At 52.0% G+C, this 21,886-nt stretch overlaps 2 pseudogenes; one reads left to right on the plus strand and one right to left on the minus strand.

Annotated features, from left to right (window-relative positions):
* Positions 1–12,688: 12,688 nt before the first annotated feature.
* On the minus strand, positions 12,689–14,419 carry LOC137758969 (thimet oligopeptidase-like; annotated as a pseudogene).
* LOC137758970 (serine/arginine-rich splicing factor 3 pseudogene) lies at positions 14,418–19,225 on the plus strand (annotated as a pseudogene).
* Positions 19,226–21,886: the final 2,661 nt, after the last annotated feature.

The following is a 21,886-nucleotide window of genomic DNA, read 5'->3' on the forward strand; positions in this document are numbered from 1 at the left end:
TCATTTTGGATATAAGAAAAAAATCCACTTGTTGGTATGTGGTCACTTTTTTTTTTTTAATTGATTAACACATAGCAAAACAAAAAGAGTTTGTTCACGTATTGACAGTTTTTAAAACTTAATGTGTTTCACTTTCCTCATCATATACAGTTGGCCCTTGAACAGCTTGGGGGTTAGGGGTGCCGCCCCCCACGCAGTTGAAAATCTGGGTATAAGTTTATAGTCAGTGGTTCCGCATCTGTGGATTCAACCAACCTTGGCTCGTGTAGGACGATAGTACATATTTATTGAAAAATATCCGTGTGTCAATGGACCCGCGAGGTTCAAACCCATGTTGTTCAAGTGTCAACTGTACTTTTCTAATGTTGCACTTCCCTTATGTTTTTAGCAGATAATGTACTAATTAAAGTGAGTTATACTTTTAAATTGTTCTTATCTCTACTCTGAATAGAGGTGAACCTAGATACTAAGCCTGCTTCCACCAAGAGCATTATTTCCTTGTTGTGCAACCTCTGAATTCTTGCAAGGAGTACTTTATTCATTTGTCAGTTTCACAAGTAATTTTTTTAATAGCTTCTGTGTGCCAGATACGGGTCAGGCACTAGGGATAAAGCAGTGAACCAGACAGACAAAAGTCTTGCCCTCGTGGAGCTTACATTCCAGTGAAGGGGTTCAGATAGAAATGAGTAAACAGATAAGTAATATAATTTTAGACAGTAGGAAGTGCAAAAATATCTTAATGTAAGGAGAGTGAGGGGGAGCAGGTAGGACTCCATTGGATAGGTTTGTTAGGGGATGGCTTCACTGGAGAAGTGGCATCTGAACGGAGACCTGAATGAAGAGAGGAGCAAGCCATGGAAGATCTGGGGTAAGCACATTCCAGGACAAGGAGGCAATGAGTATGCAGGCATGTAGGTGGGTGGAGTATTTAAGGAAAAGCAAGGAGGCCAACACGGTCAGAGTACTGAGTGAAGAAGAGTGTGGTATGACATGAGGTCAAGGAGCTAGCCAGGGGACTGATCTTGTAAAGTCTTGAAGGCCAGAGTAAAGGTGTGGATTATTCTAAATTAGTAGAGGGTTTTGAACTGGAATAAGGCATGATCCAAATGGTATCTCAATAAGATGACCTGGTATAGAGAATAGACTTGGGGGGATAAAGAAGAGAAACAGGGAGACCAGTTAGGAGACTATCACAGTGGTCCAAATAAGAGATGTTTATGGCTTAGCTTAGGTTGGAAGTTTGGAACAAGTGAAAAGTGGTTGAATTCAGGTTGTGTTTTGAGGGTGTAGCTAACAGGGCTTGCCGATAGATTAGATGTGGGGTATGAAGGAAATAGTAACAAGGAGACAAGTCGTTGATGATTATGTGTGCAACTGGGTGGTATCACTTAGAAAAAGGGGGCTGATGGGAGGAACAGCTTTTGAGGGAATGTCAGGACTTTGGTTTGTTACCTTAGATGCCCTTTAGGTATCTAAGTGTCCGGACAGTGCTCAGACTGTACTTTCTATCCAAAGGTATCCAAAGCCACTTTAGATGCAAAATGTTTAAAGTTGACCTTTGCTGCTGCCAAAATAGTAGCCACTGGGGGCAGTCTGCAAGATGGCATCTTAGGTTTTTGAGGAAGAAATTAGAATACACAAAGGGGGAAATAAGTGTATAATTACATAATGTAGATTTCATATTTAATTTTATGGGAAAAGCAATAATTAGTTGGCTTTTGGTTTTAAATGGAAATAGCCACTCACTGGGAAATAATTACTCTAATTTCAATTTATTTTACTTTAGATCATTCTGTGATGAAAGCAGTTATCAAAAAAGTTCTCCAGATGGAAGGAGTGCCAAGTCAGAGGTATATAACATGTTTTAGTTCTGTCGGAAGAATTTCTCTTTAATGGCTTGTTTTTCTTTCTTTCTTAAAAGAAAATTATCAAGGTACTTTCTGCCATCGTAAAACTAAGTTTTTAGTGAAATGAAATGGCTTTTCTGTTTTTGAAAATGTTGTGTGATGCCTTAATTTAGGTTCCCAGAAATGCAGATTGAAAACCTTTTATTAACTTAAAGTATCTTAATTTCCAATGAAGATCAAACCCTCCTAAATTACCTGTAACTTAAATGGCATATTTATCATTTCTGTCTCAGTACCAGTGGACAACTTCTCCATTGGTGAAGGAACCATCCAAAACTGCTAGACAGAAGAAGAGAACTATAATTTTGGGAAGTGGTTGAAAAGGAAAAGCTACTATTAGAATTGGTTAACTCTTTCTTGTTTTTAATGCTACTAGAACTCACACCCCTTATGTTTTCCAATGTGCTAAAATTAAAACAGCCAGTATTAACCACACGCATATTAGGAGGCCTATATTAGGAGTCGCCAAATGTGTCGGGTGCCGTGGACAGCTGAGGCACGTTTAGCCCAAAGGAAAGTTCCAGCGCATTGCAGAGAGCAGACAAAATACCCGGTGGTGAAAATTCACTGTTGCTAAGGGTTGAAACGAACCAATAATTCCTCCTGTTTCTCAGGGTGTTCCGTTTGGCTGTTAATGAAATGTATTTCCAAGGAAGGCAGGCATGTGGCTGAAAAGGCCAGCGGTGCCTCGGGGTCACAGCGAGACCCTCCCATCTCGCCCCCCTCGGCCATCCTGTGCTCTGGGAGCAGAGCTCTCAGCCAGAAGTGAAACATAGTAGCTTCCATATCCGGATTCTAAGATTTTCTAAAGCCCTTTCAAGGCCCCCTTCTCTGAGTGGTGCTTGACCTGCTGGTGTTTGGGGCGGGAGGGTGGGCTGGGTTGAGGGTCTGAGCGCCATCCTGAGGGAAGGGCTTTGGAGGCCTGTGTGAGCCTGAGACCAGGGGGCCCAGTGCCCGTGTCCGAGGGGAGGCTAGCGCTGACTCCAGCCGTGCCGAGCCAGACGTCGTCCTCCTTCCCGACAAGCCAGCAAAGCCTGTCACTCACCTTCCTGGCTGTGCTGCTTACACGTGCCCTCTGGGAAGGCCAGCCTGGCAGAGCTCTGTTCCTGCCCTCTGGGCTGCTGGTAACTGAGTACCTAGCTTGGGTGCTGGAGGGGAGGATCCATAGATGGTGGAGGCCCAGTGCCTGCCCAGGGTGCTGCCCCTCTGCTGAGGGACGCTCGCCCAGCTGGTTAGACCTGTTCGCACCCAACTGCCCACAGTCAGCACCCAGGCTAGGAACAGCAGCCTCCCCATTTCCTCGGTGTCTTCTAGTTTTGTTCCTTTCTTCTTTTCACTGCCTTCCTCCCCAAAGAGGCAAGATACTCATCTTCAAGAACCAAATCAGGCCATGATCTTCCAGCTAAACTCGTGACAGTTCTGCACTTCTGAATGACTGGGTACAAACATTTGCAAGGATGAGCTCTTGGGTGAGGCGCCAGCCAACTTTTCTAGCTTCATCCCTCTTGTGTGTGGGCACCGCCTGCTGCCCCAGATGCCTTGACTCCTCCATTTTCCTATATTCCTCCTCAGAATGCTGCCACCACCCCATCCTGGCCTTTGGGAATGTTAGCTGGCTGTTCCCCACAGCATCCTGTCACCCTGGTCCACTCTTTCTAACCTCTGTATGCCCTTCTATGAAATCTTGTCAGGTCCAACTGGAGGAAGACCACCTATAGGTCAGTTAGCTTGGGAAGGAACCCAACTGTGTGACCTGCTTCCCCTTTCCCAGTGTCTTTAAAATAACGTTAAAAAAAAAAAGAAAGAAAGAATGTTGTTCTAGAGCTCCTATATCATCTCTTACCACCATCAGAAAACCACCCCCCAAAAGGGGGACCTCATTCATATTGAAAATAACTTCTTAACGTGCAGGCATTACAGTAGGGCATTCTAGACACTGGGGGAGGGAAAAACCATTGTAATTTTTTCTAACATTCATGTTAAACTTATTTCCAAAGTTCTTTAAACTGTGGTATTCTTACAGGTAGACAATGTTGCTGAGCAAGCGTTTGTTCCTTCCTTTTTCTTCCCCCAGGCTCAAAGATTTGGAAGGAGATAGTTAACAGAAAAGGTAAGGTAATCTCCACCTTAACAAAATATACGATCAAATGTGACCATTTGACAGACACTATGTAGTTCCTAAAAACAAATTTAAGTGGAATTGGCTCTCTTTTCCCTGAAGTTGAGGATAACGTGGATGTTTCTGTCTAATGTGCTGGACTAATAGGTTATTATGGGTTAGCTTTTGGTAACTCATCGAGTTTCCCAGTCTGGGTTCTGTACCATCAAGTCTGGATTATAACTTGTCCTGGTCACACTGTTTTTCAAAATCAGTTTTGTTCTAGTACTCTATTATGTGTCTGTTTCACCTCTAATCTTTCCATTTTTCACCACTCTGGAGATGGTGTGATATGATCTTAACGGAAACATCACGAACATGTCTTGTGAATATTTAGTTTTCTTTTTGGCCGACTCAGCATTGCCTGCCATTCAGTCATTGTTATGTGACCAGGCAGTGTAACTATTTGTGTATTAGTCCATTGGTTCCTACCTTGGGAATGTGGAGACTTGTAAACCTATATCCTTCCCTTAGGAATGCATGAAGGAGAAATGGAATCTCTTGCCTGAATTTCTGCAGACAGAAATAAAGAATCAGTTATGTGACTTGGAAACCAAATTACATAAAGAAGAATTATCAGAGGTAAGTCGTCAGCATCCCGGCGGCTAGAAAACGTTTCCTCCCATGTAACTTGTCTGTGACCAGGGAGGCAGAATAATCCCACCTCTCCCTGTTACCTGATAGTTATAAAGGAAGCACATGTGTTTCCTTATTCTCTCATGGCCCCTTGTTGACATTCACTGCTACTTAAATTATCCTTTCCTGCTGTAGGAGGGCTACCTGGCTAAAGTCAAATCCCTTTTAAATAAAGATTTGTCCTTGGAGAACGGAGCTCATGCTTTCAGTCGGGAAGTGAATGACTGTCTAGAAAACGGGAGCCAGACAAGTGGTGAGGAGCGCAGAGTGGAAATAGCAGAGAAAAAGAAGTCCCCCAAACCTGTTTCCAAACTTTGCATGCCCAGGAGAAGCAAGTCTGATGGAGAAACACTGTAAGAGCGCTTGATTCGTTTGACCTCGTTGGAATCTGGTACCACCTAAGGGGAGGACAGACTTGGCGCCATAGGGTCTGTCTGTTCCCCCCACACACAGCCCCTCCACCGACAGTACTTGTTTTTTGTGTATCTTTTTTTGGGGGGTGTGTGGCTGTGTTGCTCCGCTTGTGCGATCTTAGTTCTCCAACCAGGGATCGAACCCCGACCCTCGGCAATGAGAGTGCCGAGTCTTAACCACTGGACCGCCATGAAATTCCCTCTTGTGTATACTTCTAACTAGCTTAGATATATACTTTAAATTTTTGTCTTCAACCAAGTTGAGCATTAGATCCCCAAATGCGGTTGAATTTATGAGGTATAAGATAACAGGAGCTGCTGATAATTATGACTTCTAAGTTACATGCCTGTTTAAGCTAAACATTTATTCTTAGACTCCTTCCCCACTTGTAGTCAGAGTAACTCTTCTGGAATTTTTTTAAAAAGAGCATGGGACTTGAGCTCAGGTCGGGTGCTTGGCCACTTCATCTTCTGATGAAATAAACGGAGGCTCTGTTTCCTTGTGCGTCTCAGAGTTGGGCCCCTCATACAAGAGCTTGTGTTAAAATGGCCCAGCAAACTGGCAGGTGCTAATTTGATGAGTTTATCAAGATGGTGGTTGCTTAGAATAAGAAGAGAAGGTTACTTAATCCTCAGAACCTGGTCTCTGCACCAGCTTGGTAATGCTGAAGAACTGCACCTTGGCTGTGAACTCTTTATTCATAGTGGCTTTTTTGTTTCTTTTTCTTTAAGCAGCTGAAGTCTCATCTAGCCCCAGGATTAGAAGGCAAACTACCAGGCAGACCACCATCACATCTCATTTCACAAGGGGGTCAGTATATAGTGAATGGACAGCCCCCATTTTAGGGGCCAACTGTTTTTGGTAAAACACATATAAATTAGTAGGATGTAACTTAGTAATTCTGACTTCCACATTGCTTAGGTTTTCCTTTTGATATTCTGTTATTAGACATTCATGAACAGCATTTCTGAAGATCTCATCCATTTTTACTCTTAACATAGGAAACTTCAAATGTACATACACAAAATACCAAGGATAGTAAAATGAACCCCTGTGTACCTATCACCCAGTATCAACAGTTAACAGCTCCTGGCTGTTGTTTCATCTATACCCCCATATGCTCCACGTGAAAATATTCCAAATGGATTACAACTTCATACACACCCATATCCTCCCAGTTGGATTACTTTGAAACAAATCGGACATGTCATCTTATCCACACATACTATATTTCTAGATGACAAGGTCTCTTTCTCTGACAAGTTTTTTATTCATATTTTGCTATAATTGCTAACATCTAGCAAACAGTCTTTTGAAGAAGACAAAACATGCCTTATAAAGTGTAACAGTTCCTTACTAACAAATATATAGCAGTGTTCATTCTTCCCCTTGTGTAACAGAGTTTGGTTGATTTGCTCCTTAAGCCTTTCAAGTGATAGATTCCTTATTTTCTTGCCATTTATTTAAAGAAAATAGGTCTTTTTTCTAATAGCTTCTAGGTCTGGCTGACTGCATCGTTTTGGTGGTTAATGTGTTCCCTTGCCTCCAGTTTTCTGTAAACTGGTAGTTAGGTCTAGAGTCTTGATCAGATTCCAGCTTTATTTTGTGAGACTTCATTGACGGCATGGGGCTGTCGATCAGAGGCATGTAATGTCTCTTCGGTGATTCGAGCAGCCATTGATCAAAGTCTAGATCCATTATTTCTTAAGGTTTGCAAAATGGTGGTATTCTAAACCTGTCATCCAAAGAAACATTAAGCTCGAAGCTTCTTTTAATGTCCTGGCAAAAAGGGCTTCTCAGAGGGAAGAGGGGACCATGCCCTGAATCTTTCCAAAGAGAAGGTACTCTTGGTAGGGAGGAATATGAGTTGTTTCGTGCCCACTGGAGGTCTAGGGTCTGGTGAGCTAACAGTTGGCTTTACTGTGTGTGACAGCCCTGCCAAACGGAAACCTGAGGAAGACCCTGAAAAAAGCAAAATCAGATGATTCTGTCGATGAAGAAGAAAAAACCAGGTAGGGCTCGCATTTAAGTTTCTTAACTCTGCCTTTTTTTGGTACACTTGCTGGTAATTGTGAATTTATACTTGGTCTGCTATGGACCGTAAGTGACTGAGAGGGTGTTAGAACACATCCCTGGACCCAGGGCAGTACAAAGTGTATTATGGTTAGACCCGAGGACTCAGCAGGCCCATAACTTCTCTCCTGTTCTCCTGTTCTCTCCTGTCTACCGTCCTACGTCTCCAGCTGTCAAGATTTGACAGTCGAACCAGCAGATGTGATGTGTTCAAAGCATTTGCTTCTGATGTCAGATAAGCTCCTTTCCCACATCTAATTTCTCTATAAAAGCAGAATTGTCGTGTTATTATGTGTATTGTAATAATGCTGCTTAGACTTTTTAGGTTAGAAAACTGGTGGCTTGCCAGAGACCTCCAATATAGAAAATGCCAGTCTCTAGCACTGTCCCATGTGACTTGAGGGGCAAACCTAGATAATACCAGATGGTCACACGCTATCTATTTCATTGCTGCCACAGGATTAGCTATGTAAGTCAGGAAGTCTGGAGGTTTACAGGTGGGTAGTAAATGCCCTGTTACCTGCTAAAGATGAGTATCCGTGGTTTGCTCTAAGGCAGGGTTTCTCAACCAAGGCATTGACTTTTGGGGCCAGATAAACCTTTGCTGTGGTGTGTGAGTCCTGTGCATCGTAGAGTGTTTAGCAAGGTCCCGACCTCTACTCACTAGGTGCCTGTAACATTCCCTCTCTCTCCTCCCAGTTGTGACAAACAAAATCACCTTCAGACTTTCCCAGATGTCCCCTGGGAGGCACAACTGCACTCAGTGAGAAGCAATGGACTCAAGGCCACCAATATCTTTGAGGTGGACTTGACGTCCTGTTGTAAAAGACATACTCATTCTCCTATTTTTATTTTGGAAATTAGATGCCACTGTTCATGATCCTTACTCAGATGTCTGTAATTAAGTTGAGTCAGACCACCCACTCACAGGTGGGACACTGAGACAGAGCGAAACAGCTTGTCCAAGTCACATGGCCACATCCCTTGCCTCCTAAGAAAACGTGTCACAAGTGAAAGCAAGCTGGTTCTTGTAATATTGACAAGTCTTTTTTTTAAAACAAATGTGCCAGTTTTAGAGTTGTTCTTTGCCCTCTAACCTTTTGGAGGGCTTACATAGCCTTCAAGCTTCTAAAGAAACGAACTGGGGCACTCTTTCCCAAGCAGGAAGCAGTTTCACTGGCAGTGTGTGAGAGGCCTTGGGGACTTGGAGGATGAACACTTGTCGAAACAGGGTTTATCCCGATATGCTAGAGTAAGGCTCAGTGCACCACACCGGTGTTATCAGGTGGTGTTGGTCAAATAAGTAGTACTTACGGAGAGAATCTTACTTTAGTCAATTTAAAGTTTTGAGATCTCACTATGTTTTTTAAAACAGGTATTAAATACATGCATTTGGTAAAACAGTACAAAAGGCTGTTTGGTACATAGCAGCCAAAGAAAAACAATGTGGCTATTCCGTGCTGAGCTATGCTGTGAGCATTATCAAATAGATACTGGATTCTGAGGCCTTTGTTCAGGAACAAAAAAGAATATAAAATATCTCATTACCACAACTAAGGAGCTGGCCCGTGGAAACTAAGACCCGGCACAATTAACTAACTGACTAACTGACTATTTTTTAAAATCTCATTAATAGGTATTTAATATGATTTTTAAAAATTTATTTATTGATTTTATTTATTTATTTTTGGCTGCGTTGGGTCTTCCTTGCTGCGTGCGTGCTTTCTCCGGTTGCGGTGAGCGGGGGCTACTCTTCGTTGCGGTGCGTGGGCTTCTCATCACGGTGGCTTCTCTTGTTGCAGAACACGGGCTCTAGGCGCGCGGGCTTCAGTAGTTGGGGCACGAGGACTCAGTAGTTGTGGCTTTTGGGCTCTAGAGCGCAGGCTCAGTAGTTGTGGCACACGGGCTTCATTGCTCCGTGGCGTGTGGGAACTTCCCGGACCAGGGCTTGAACCCTTGTCCCCTGCATTGGCAGGCGGATTCTTAACCACTGCGCCACCAGGGAAACCCAGGCTCCAACCTTTTTAAAAATGTGTTCCTTCCACCTTCATGGAGCAGGCGTAGGGGACAGGGAGGGGTGAGAACCCGATTGGCAGGGGTCCAGTCGCAACCCCGGAAGGTGACGGGGGAGGATCTAAGAGGTGGCACCGGGCCACAGTCGACCCCCAGTGACAGCTAACAGGTGCACTGCTGCCCCTTCCTGCCCCAGGACCTGAGCTCAGGTCCCGGGGCGGCTGGAGAAACGCACTGGTTTTGGTGAGATGCTCTTACTTACTGTGTGGAGCTGCTCCGGCTGCCCCGGCGCCCACACCCCTGCAGGCCCTGTGGCCGTCCTCCCTGCCCCCTGCCCAGGGCTCGGGGAACAGCAGTCTCTGTGGGGCAACCTGCTTTCGAGTCCTTCAGTGACCACGGAGGAGTGGGAACGGGCTGGGCTGCCAGGGAGCCTGGGCATCCAACACCTGAGCTCAGCCCTGGGGGCTCACGTGAGGGCAGGGGCTGGGGGGTGCGGGCGGTGAGCGGAGGGGCCTCCAGCCGGCGTCAGCCTGGGCCCTGGACCCGGGGAAAGGCCTCACCCTCTCAGTCCTGACCTGCCGCTCGGGAACCCTGTGGCCCACCAGCCCGAGGCCTGTGGCGCCCGCCACGGACTGCCTGGCACACGGCTGGGGTGCCAACGCCACACCTGGATTTTGCACGGGGACCATCTGGGGGCTCGGTGCACGGGAAGACGAGCAGCCCCCAGGCCCCGACACGCCCCTTCCATATCCATCGAGAGGTGCCTGATGGAAGGCCGGCTATGCTCCTTTTCAAGCCCCAGGGAATTCACACGGACAGCCCTCCCGGCCACGGGGTGCCTGCCCACTGGCTCTGGGCCTGCGACCAGCCCAGAACACAGAAGGCACAGAAGTGGGTGCAGGGAGCTGAGCCGGGTCTGCAGAAGGGCAGACACCACAGCCTGGTCCACAGCCGACTGGTCCAGGGTGGGTGAGAACGGGCGGGCAGGCTGAGGGGAGGACAGAGTGTGGCACGGCCTGCCCGTCTGGGCCACGGGGAGAAGATCGGGGCGCTGCTCGCGCCCTCGCTCCGCTGCCTGGCGTCCTTTGTGGGGGCGAAGGGCCAGAGGCAGGGCTCCCGAGGAACTCAAAGGCCAGGGAAGGACACACGGGACGGTCCAGACCCACCCTAGCGCTCCAGTGGGGCAGCACCCTCTCTGAATTCCTATTGCCACCAAACCACTTCCCTAAGGCCTTTGGGAAGAATCGCTAGGACCCAGGAAGGCGGCCCCTTGCTGTGGTCCAGACTTCAGCAGCTGCCGATGACCAGAGGGAGCCAGCCGGCCGGCCGTGAGCAGGAGGACAGGACACGGGGACAGGGACAGCCACAGCTGGGCTTCCCGCAGCTGTTCCCACCGCCAGAAGCAGCTCCAGCCAATCACAGCCCAGTGACGGGCAAGAGGCCCGGCAGGAAACTGACACCCCCTCACTGGAGAGCCTGCCCGGCTGGGGTGCGGGGCACCATCGCTGTCTGAACTCACCTCACAGCTGAGCCGTCTCCCAGTGACCCAGACACGTCACCACAGCCCCAGGGCTGATCCCTGACCAAGGTCAGAACTCCCCCCAGTGTGACGGCCCCCATGCCACTGCTGTGGTGGAAGGGACGGCAGGCAGAGACCAGGAGTAGAGTCTTTTTATTAATGGCTGCGTTTTCAAAGAACCGTTTTGTAAGCAGGAAAGCTCCCCAGGAAGGGATTGCATTAGTGCAACAAGGGGAAGCCTTGATGCCAGGCTCTCCAGACACTTCCAGGTGGAGACTTTTGGCCTAGGCCGGCCGCTGGGGACACAGGGGCTGGGAGGACACGCGGCCCCTCCCCCGCCCCAACGGGGCGCTAAGGCACCCGGCCCGCCTGGGTGGGCAAAACCCCGTGCCGTCAGCAGGCCGGCAGCTTGCAGCCCTCAACCTGCAGCCCTTTGCTCAGGAGGAAGGCATCCTGCGTGGGGTCGCAACCCAGGAAGAGCTTCACCATGCCCTTGGCATCCTTGGAGCCCCCTGGCCTCAGAATGCAGCTTCTGTAGTCCATGGCAACCTGCCGAGAGGGGGCGGGGCTGCAGGAGGGTGGAGCACCCCCTTCACTGAGGGTGTGGGTGTGGCCACCTCTGCTGTGACTCAACAAAGGGCAGGGGAGCAGGAGGTCCAGGGCAGGGCCCTCAGAGCCTGGCAGGCCCAGGCGGGCAGCACAAGCATCTAGGCCCAGGCCAAGGACCTCCGTGGTGGTCTGCACGGCAGGCCGGCCTCTCACCTTGCCACTCAGGACGCCCTCCTGCTTGAAGTGTGTGTGCAACGTGTCCGTGGAGTACACCTCGCTGCACAGGTAGCCATAGGACTGGGCGTCGTAGCTTCCTGCCAGGCGGCCGAAGGTCGCAGGCAGGTGGGTCCCTGGGACACACGCGGAGAGGCTCCTGCCCGGCCCCCTGGCCGCTCCGTGCCCCTTCCCCAGAGCGGGGGCCTCAAAGCAGCCCTGTCTGAGTCCCCCGCCACTAGAGGGAGTATTGGCCCAACACTTGTAGAAAACGGGGACCTTGCGGGCAACTCAGTGGAGGGACACAAATCAATCTTTGCCGACTTTCTGCTGAAGCTCACGAGGGTTCACACCTGAGCCTCTTACAAGGACAGCTGCCCGAGGCTCCGAGGGATGAGTCAGGGCTCGCCCTCCAGCACGGGGAGAGAGCGGGTGAAAGCGCTCACGAGGGAGTGAACTGCGTCTCCGCACCGACACGCACAGGCAAACCTCGTCGACGAGTTCCATCCGGGCTATGAAGCCCTCTCCTGCCTCTTCCAGGCTCTCCAGAAAGCATGTGCAGATACGCCCACCCCACCCTCGGACTCCGCGGGCCACAGCTGGAGGGACCAGCCCAGGAACCCAGGCAGGAAGAGGCCAGGGGTCAGCGGGCCTCGGCCAGAGCCCGTCAGTCGGTCCCCCTTCACACACCACCAGACGATCCTCTTGACCTGGGCAGTAGCAACTAACCGACCGCTAAGGTGGGCCCGGCGCGCGCTTGGCTACCTGGCGTAGCTGGGACCCCGAGGATCTCCTGGCAGAGGCGGGCATTCTCCTGGGCCGGGTCCGAGGGCGTCTGCGTGTGCAGGGCCTGGTCCACCTTGGCCAGGACGATCTGGCACAGGTTGAAGAGGCCTGGAGGGCGGGAGGAAGGAGACGGGGGGCTGGCACTGTGTCCAGGCCGCGCTTTCAGCCGGGCAGTCCGGGAGCCCCTTTCCTTTCCCTCGGCCCGGCCACACCGGGGTTGGCCAGCCGGGACTGGATGAGCTTGTCCAGCAGCTCCTGGGGGACGGCACTGCCCATGCCCCACCGAGATTGGCAGCAGCGCCAGGGCTTCAAAGGGCGCGGCGCTCCCGGCCCCACAGCCTTCCCTCTGGTTCTCATCACCGCCTGTCACCAGACTGGCAGGCAACGTGCTTTTCTTTTCGTTTGTCTTTTTTCCAGCCCTCAGCCACGCAAAGGTGTGAAGCCCTGACACTCGCTGCCACGTGGATGCACCCTGAGAACACGATGCTCAGCGAGAGAAGTCAGACACAGAAGGACACACAGGGTATGACCCCACTAAGGGGAAACGTCCAGAACAGGTAGATCCACAGAGTCAGAGTGGGTTCCTGGTTGTCAGGGGCAGGGGAGGGGAGGGAATGATAACTAAGGGCGTGAGGGACATTTTTGGGGTGGGGGAAATGTTCCAAAACAGGGCAGTAGTGACGGCTGCACAGCTCAGTAAAGTGTCCCCACGCGCTCCAGTGCAGCCTGTGAGAGCATTGCTCTCAGGACGAAGGGCTGACCGCAGGAAGACTGAACGAACACTGGGTCCTGGGCCCAGACGCTGAGCTGGGGACCCCCCCCCCCCCGTGGGGAAGTCACTGGGACTTGCTGAGCCTCCATCGAGACTGGCAGCAGCCCCAGGGCCTCACAGGGCGCGGCGCTCCCGGCCCCAGAGCCTACCCTCTGGTTCTCATCACCGGCTGTCACCAGAGTCGCAGGCAACGTGCCTTTCTTGTCTTTTGTCTTTTTTGAAGGCAACTCTTGAATACATGTATTTAACATGCAGGTAATCAGTCCTGACTCCTTGATCTGGGGCTCCCAGCCTCCAGAGTCTCGAGGACATCCACTTCCGTTGTTTACGCGCCCAGTGCGTGGGGTTTGATGAAGGAAACTGACACCGAGGGCGTCGCCACTTGCGGGGTGACATCAGTGGAAGAATCCCGTGGCGAGGGCCTGCCTGAGGACCACGGGAGAGCCCGGGCCCTCCCCGCCCCCTGCCTGCAGCCCCGCGCCCGCACCCTCCTGGGAGCTGAGCTGGTGCATCGCTTGCCAGAACTCATGGAAGTAGGTCTCCAGCTCATCATGCTGCAACAGGGAGGGCGGGTTGGGCATAGGCTTGGTGAAGTTGGCCACCATGTCTGCGATGGCGATCTGGCGCCTCCCATCCTACTGCAGGCAGCCCGGCTGCAGGCCAAAGCAGGCCATGTGCCCGGACCTCCCTTCCCTGGAGAGGGACGCGGGTGAGGCCCCGCTTCCACAGAGGAGCCCCGGCCCATGGCCGACAGGTTCCCCCACGCATGCACTGAGGGTAGAGGTCCAGGTAGAACTTGCCGATGGATGACCTTGCCCGAGGCCGCGTCCCGGACCGTGTAGAGCCTCACATCTTCGTGACACATGTTGGCGCCCTCCTCCAGGTCTAAGGTCAGCCCCAGCAGCTCCTGGGAGATGCCCAGCCGCCCGCGCGTGACCACCTGCATGGGGAAGGACTCATTGAGCAGGTACTGGTCCACGTGGTAGCGCGTCTCCTCCCCCTGCTTCATGTAGTAGCGCAGGTCCTAGACGTTGATGGGCCCGTCAAAGTGCAGGCCCCGCCTCTTGCACTCGGCCTTCTTTAGCTCCAGGATTACGGCCGCTCTTGCTCCCCGAGGGGCTTCAGCTTCTGGGCCAGCTCATCTGCGGGCGGAGGGGAGAGGCTCGGCTATGCCCCTGTGGCAGCCCCCCAGCCGCCCCCCACCCCACGCCCCTCGAGGCAGAATGAAGGGTTGGGGAAGGCGACCCCCAAGGGCTGACACAGTGGGGTCTCAGGCAGCACCACGTCCAGTCAAGGTCTGCCTGACCCCCGTCCCCACTGGGACTCGGGAAGGCGGGGTTACCTAGGAAAGTGTTCACCAGCTGGCTGGTCTTGGCCATGTTCATCTCCAGCACGGAGTCGGCACGCGTGCTGAACCCCAGCAGGCAGGACTTCTGGGCCTGCAGCCTTACCAGCTCCCCGAGGATCGTGCAGTTCTCCTGGAACCCAGAGACGGCCAGCGCTGGGGCCCGTGGGCTACGCCCTCCCCACGGGCCCCGGGCCAGGTCTCTGCGGGCGGGCAGGGCTCTCAGGCCACTGGCGGGCACAGCCAATCCCCCTCCCTCCTCTTCCTGGCCCGGATTTCTAGACACTTTGGTGCTGTCCTAACACGTGGTCTTTATGAACACAGGTCCTTTTGGAACCAGAAACGGCGTGAACCGTGATGAGCTCTAAGGCCAAGGGCAGGAAGAAATGCGACCAGGCTCTCCAGGAGCCACCCAGGGGCCTCCCCGGGCTCAACAATACAAACTCGGCTGCCATGCAGACAGCAGCTCATCCCCACGGCGCCCGAACACCCAGCCCCTGGACGGCGAGAGGCCTGTTGCTGCAGGTGGCCCGGGGCTGGCTGGTGAGGCCCGGCCCCAGGCGTACGCCACCTTCTCTGGGGCCACCTCTCCAGGTCTGCGGTGGGGTTCTCCTGGGAGCCCCCAGTCACCACAGGACCAACGTGGCCTCTCTGCAGCCCAAGAAGGTCGGGACACAGGACTGTCCCCCGTGCCCCCCGCATCACCCGCGAGGCCAAGCAAGCACCAGTGGTGTCTGCGGGGAAGATGAAGGGCTCATGCACAGCCCCCATCTACTGAAGATGCTAAAAGGGAGAAGAACAGACTGCAGCCACACGCGGTATGGACCAAACGCAAGTGTCCTTGCAGGAACCGATGCCTGAATGTCAAGGCCGTACCCGGGCCACAGTGAGAAGGCCCAGACCCCACGCAAGGCACAGAGAGGGGATGGGGGGAACATCTGCGAATCTGAGCTCATTGGGCATCACCCCAGAGGGAGAGGGAGCGGGAGAGGGAGAGGGAGAGGGAGAGAGCCAGAAGGAGATACGGAGGAAGAGGGAGAGAGAGGGAGGTACAGATGTCTCTCCCTTCCCTGGGGGTTCCCTAGTGCAGCCAAGGCTGAAAACCACTGCATTTCGGGAGATGGGTCCTCGTGGAAAAGTTAAATAGTAGCTCATGGCATTATCGACACATATTTAAAAAGCCCCAAATGTTGGGGAGTCAGGGAGGGGAGCTGGCGGCTGCCAGGAGAGATTGGGCATCAGAGGAGGTGCCTGTGCCAGCCCGCCGCCGCCGCTGCCCAGGGCCCCACAGACTTCATCTCCCAGCTGTGGTCCTGGGCTGGAAGGCAGCAGGGAGGTCAGGCCGTCCAAGCATCAACGTTGACTTCAGGGCTGATCTAAAAGGCGCCTGGTGTTTGTTGAAGCAGAAAAAAGAGAAAGCAGTGGGGAGAGGATGGGAGGGGGAGGGAGCCCCCATCAGCCCTTCTCCCTGTCTCCCTCTCTGTCTCCCTGTCTCCCTCCCTCCCTCTACCTCCCTGCCTCTCACTCTCCCTCTCCCTCCATCCCTCCCTCTGCCTCTCTCCCTCCCTCTCTCCCTGTCCCTCTCTCCCTCCATCCCTGTCTCTCTTTCCCTGTCCCTCTCTCCCTCTCCCTCTCTCCCTGTCCCTCTCTGCCTCCCTCTCTCCCTCCCTCCACCCCTGTCCCTCTCTGCCTCTCTCTCTCCCTCCCTCCATCCCTGTCTCTCTTTCCCTGTCCCCCTCTCCCTCTCCCTCTGTCTCTCCCTCTCTGGGAGGGAGAGAGGGAGAGGGAGAGGGAGGGAGAGTGAGAAGGAGGGAAAGTGATGGAGGGAGAGAGGGAGAGAAGGAGGAGAGAGGGAGAGGGAGGGAGGAAAAGACCTCTCTCTCTCTCCCTCTCTCCCCCCTCCTTCCTCCTCTCCCTCTCTCCCTCTCCCTTGTCTCTGCCTCTCCCTCCATCTCTCCCTCTCTGGGAGGGAGTGAGGGAGATGGAGAGACGGAGGGAGAGGGAAAGGGAGGAGAGGGAGGAAGGGAGAGGGATAGAGGGAGAGAGGGAGAGACATCTTTCGCTCCCTCCGTCTATCCCTCTCTCCCTCCCTTTCTCCCTCTCCCTCCCTCCCTCTCCTCCCTCTCCTCCCTCTCCTCCCTCTCCTCCCTCTCCCTCCAACTCTCCCTCTCCCTCCGTCTCTCTATCTCCCTCACTCCCTCCCAGAGATGGAGAAACGGAGGAAGAGGCAGAGACAAGGGAGAGGGAGAGAGGGAGAGGGAGAGGGAGGGGGGAGAGAGGGAGAGAGAGAGAGGTCTCTTCCTCCCTCCCTTTCCCTCTCTCCTTCTTCTCTCCCTCTCTCCCCCCTCCCTCTCCCTCTCCCTCTCTCCCTCTTCCTCCCTCTCCCCCTCCCTCCATCTGTCCCTCTCCTTCTCTCCCTCTCCCTCGTCTCTGCCTCTTCCTCCATCTCTCCCTCTCTGGGAGGGAGTGAGGGAGAGGGAGAGACGGAGGGAGAGGGAGAGACAGAGAGAGGGAGAGGGAGGGAGAGGGAGAGAGGAAGGGAAAGGGCGAGGGAGGGAGAGGGAAGGAGGTCGAGACTTCTCTCCCTCTCCCTCTCCCTCCACGTCCCTCTCTCCCTCTCCCTCCCTTCCTCTTCCTCTCCTAGAGGGAGGGAAGGAGAGGGAGAGACGGAGGGAGAGGAGAGGGAGGGAGCGAAGGAGAGGGGGAGTCGGAGAAGGATGTAGGGAGTGGGAGAAGGAGAGAGGGTGCCTGCTTCCCTCTCTGTCTCCCTCCCTCCCTCTCCGTGTCCCTCTCTCCCCCGCTCCCTCTCCCTCTGTCTCTCCCTCTCTGGGAGGGAGAGAGGGAGAGGGAGAGGGAGGGAGAGGGAGGGAGAGGGAGAAGGAGGGAAAGTGATGGAGGGAGGGAGAGGGAGAGAGGGTGAGGGAGAGAGAGAGAGAAGGAGGAGAGAGGGAGAGGGAGGGAGGAAGAGACATCTCTCTCTCTCCCTCTCTTCCCCCTCCCTCTCCCTCTCCCTCTCTCCCTCTCCCTTGTCTCTGCCTCTCCCTCCATCTCATCTCTCCCTCTCTGGGAGGGAGTGAGGGAGATGGAGAGACGGAGGGAGAGGGAAAGTTAGAGGGAGAGGGAGGGGGGAGGGAGCGGGAGAGAGGGAGGGAGAGGGACAGAGGGAGGGAGAGAGAGAGGGAGGAAGGGAGAGATGTCTTTCCCTCCCTCCCTCTATCCCTCTCTCCCTCTCCCCCCCTTTCTCTCCCTCTCCCCCTCCCTCTCCTGCTCTCTCTCCCTCTCCTTCCACCTCCTTCCCTCTCCAGAGAGGGAAGGAGGTGGAAGGAGAGGGAGAGGGAGGGAGGGAGAGGGAAAGAGGTAGAGGCACAGCGGAACAAGGAAACAAGGACAGGGAAACAGGCACAGGGAGAGAGGGAGGGAGAGAGGGAGAGGGAGAGAGGAAAGGGAAGAGGGAGAGGAAAGAGGGAGAGGAAACGGAGAGGAAACAGGGAGAGGAAACGGGGAGAGGAAACAGGGAGAGGAAACAGGGAGAGGAAAGAGGCAGAGGGAGAGAGGGAGAGGGAAGAGGGAGAGGCAGAGGGAAGAGGGAGAGGGAGAGCGAGAGGGAAGAGGGAGAGGAAAGAGGGGGGGGGGAGAGGGAGAGTCAGATGGAGAGAGAGAGGGAGAGGGAAAGAGGTAGAGGGAGAGCAGAACAGGGAAAGAGGGACAGGGAGAGAGGGAGGGAGAGAGGGAGGGAGAGAGGGAGGGAGAGAGGGAGGAGAGGAAGCAGGGAGAAAAGAGAGAAAGAACACACCATCTACATTTCTGTCAAATGACACCGGGGATCCTTACACAACCAGGAGAAAATAGCACAGGGAGGCTCTTTCTCAGCTGGAACTGGAACTGCAGACGGGGCCAAACACCACCAGGCTGGCCACACATGTCCAGCCGCCGCTCCAACCCCGTCAGCCGTGAGTCCAGTCACCAGGGCTCTGAGTGTCTGCTCCAGGGAGCTGGGGTTCACCTTCTCACCCGGGAGGACGGGCCAAGACAGCAGGGCCCCGGGCTGGACACATAGGGGGAAAAGCATCCCCACAGGACAACTTGTGTGAGCAGATTCAGCTGCCAGATTCTAGAGGCCCGGGATCACCCTGTGGCCCGTGAAACCCAGGAGTCACGAGGGTCTTGCATCGTGATTCCTGTCCGTTGGACTGTCAAGTTTATGTAGGGAATCTTGGAAACAGCGGTAACAAGGCTGAATTGGAACGAGCTTTAGGCTATTATGGACCACTCTGAAGTATGTGGGTTGCTAAAAACCCTCCCGGCTTCCCTCTTGTTGAACGTGAAGATCCCCGAGATGCAGCCGATGCTGTCCGAGAACTAGATGGGAGAACCCTATGTGGCTGCCGAGTAAGAGTGGACCTGTCGAATGGGGAAAAGAGAAGTCAAAATCGTGACCGCCTCCTTCTTGGGGTCGTCGCCCTCGAGATGATTATCGGAGGAGGAGTCCTCCACCTCCCACACATCTCCGAGATGGAGAGCCTTCTCCGTCAGCCAGAGCAGGTCCCTTTCTAGATATAGGAGAAGAGAGAGATCCCTGTCCCAGGAGAGAAATCACAAGCCGTCCCGATCTTTCTCTAGGTCTCCTAGCCGATCTAGGTCAAATGAAAGGAAATAGAAGACCACTTGGCAAGAGGAGTGGTGTACAGGCAATAACTTCATTTGGCAAGAGTATGTACAGAAAATTCAAGTTTTGTTTGAGACTTCCGAAGCTTGGTGCACTTTTTAAATGTTTTAGCTGTTCACATTTGTTTGTCTCTTGACCCAGTGACACATAAAGGTGTCAATCTCTCTGGTTTGAAATGGGTCATATGAGGCATGTAATGTGAAGAATTGTTACCTTACAATGTTCACTTAAGCAAAATTGAATTTGCTTTGAATTTTTGGTCTTGCCTAGACTGATAATAAAACTCTAACTCCTGCCCACCTAAAGTGTGATGTTTACTATTATGGAAACAACACTGGCAAACATTGAAAAGACTTTCTGTAGCTGGGATATGGTATGCAGCAGTAGTTAAGCAAGCAGTCTTTAAAAGGTGCTGTGAACACAAGCCAGCAGGTAAAAATGAAAGGTGCACCCTTACCCTAGATTAGAGGTTTAAAAATTCCACTAGTCTTCACACTGGACAAGAGGTTGTCCAGGGAGTTTAGAATCTAAGAAGTTTCAAGGAAGTTAGTTTACCTTTGAGTTAGGTCATAAGGCCCCTCTGTGATTGCTGTACATGAATACATAGCTCTTTGTAATATTTTTTGGAAATTTGAGATTATCAAGATACCAATGTCCTGCCAGATTAAGAGTATATTGTAGAGCTGAACTTTGAGTTACTGTGCAATTTTTTTTTTCATGCTGTCATTTGTAATATGTTTTGTGAGAATCCTTGGGATTAAAGTTTGGGTTGCAAAAGAAAAAAAGAAAAGAAAAGAATCCGCCTGCCAATGCAGGGGACACAGGTTCAAGCCCTGGTCCGGGAAGATCCCAGGTGCCGCAGATCAACTAAACCCATGGGCCACAACTACTGAGCCTGCGCTCTAGATCCTGGGAGCCAGAACTACTGAGCTCCCGTGCCACAACTACAGAAGCCCGCACGCAACGAAGACCCAATGCAGCCACACACACAAAAAAGACGATACTGGCCAGGTGATCAAGGGTAAAATCGTTTGTCATAAGTCCCGTTGATGGTGTGTATCCTTGATGTGACCTGAGGAGAATGGCATTTTTATCTCTGTCTGGATCTTCCGCCCCAAACCCCGTAACTCCAGTCCAACCATAAGAAAAACATCAGAAAACAAACAGACAAACAAATTGAGGGACAAAATACCTGACCAGTCCTCCTCAAAACTTTCAAGGTATCAAAACCCAGGGACGTCTAAGAAATGTCACAGCCCAGAGGAGACTGGGACAGAAAAAGGATGTTAGGGGAAAACTAGGGAAATTCTAATAAAGTGTGGACTTCAGTTAATAACAATGTATCCATCTTGGTTCCTTAGTTGGATAAACATGTCGTACTAACGTACTAACGTGTTGGAAATAGGGGTACTGGGTCAGGGTCCACGGCACTCTGTACACTCTGTACAGATCTTTGCAACTTTTTTGTAACTCTAAGCTATTCTAAAATTAAGCGAGTGCTGAACAGAGATAAGAATGTTATTTCCCTGATTTGAACATGCCTGAGTTTCTTTTCATGGTCACATTTTTGCTATCTGGATGTGTCTTGGAATCAGTAGCAAAGGAGAGTTGCCAGCCCCTGGGAAGATGTGGGTGGTTTGCAGGTGGCTTGCTCTGGAGCTGAAGACCACGGTGGGAAGTCTGCAGCCTCGGGCTGCACTTAGAACCATGGGAGGGGATGGGCCAGCTCAGTTAGGGATGGAACCTATAAATAAAACTTTTTTCTTTTCCATTATGGCTTATCACAGGATATTGAATATAGTTCCCTGTGCTAGACAGTAGGACGTTGTAGTTTATCCATCCTATATTTAATAGTCTGCATCTGCTAACCCCAAACGCCCAATCCAACCCTCCCTCACTCTTTCTTCCCCTTGGCAACCACAAGTCTGTTCTCTATGTCTGCAAGGCTGTTTTTGTTTCCTAGACGAGTTCGTTTGTGTCGTATTTTAGATTTCACATATAAGTGAGATCATATGATATTTGTCTTTCTCTTCTGACTTACTTCACTTAGTATGATAATCTCTAGGTCCATCCACATTGCTGCAAATAGCATTATTTCATTCTTTTTATGGCTGAATAATATTCCATTGTATATATGTACCACATCTTCTTTATCCATTCATCCATCAGTGGACATTTAGGTAGCTTCCATGTCTTGGCTATTGCAAATAGTGCTGCAATGAACATTGGAGTGCATGTATCTTTTCTTTCTTCCTTTCTTTCTTTCTCTCTCTTTCTCTCTTTCTTTCTTTGTCTCTCTCTTTCTCTCTCTCTGTTTTTCTCTTCCTTTTTTCTTTCTTTCTTCTTTTATTGTCACACAGCATGTGAGATCTTAGTTCCCTGACCAGAGATGGAACCCATGCCCCCTGCACTGGAAGCACGGAGTCTTAACCACTGGACCACCAGGGAAATCCCAGGGGTGTATGTATAGTTTTGAATTAGAGTTTTCTCCAGATCTATGCCCAGGAGTGGAATTGCGGGACCCTATGGCAGCTGTATCTGTTCCTGCACGTCTCACATCAACCACCTGCACTCCAATCCTTGCTCTCAACATCATCTTCGGGGAACCCAACCTGCGACAGGGACCTTGACAAGAAGAAATGGCTCAGGGAAAAGCTACCTGCACAGGGAGGAGATAGAGGCCATCGCCCCTGGGGTGCGGCGGGGAGAGTGGGCACAGAGATTTGTCATTTCACCCCCGATACTCATCTCAGCCCTCTTGGCTGCCCCACTCTAGGTCACCTCAGGATAGAAAGGTGACCCGGTTAGAGTCCCTGCCTGTGCAGGAAGCTGGGG

Source organism: Eschrichtius robustus, chromosome 2, assembly GCF_028021215.1.
Source record: "Eschrichtius robustus isolate mEscRob2 chromosome 2, mEscRob2.pri, whole genome shotgun sequence".
NCBI lineage: Eukaryota > Metazoa > Chordata > Mammalia > Artiodactyla > Eschrichtiidae > Eschrichtius > Eschrichtius robustus.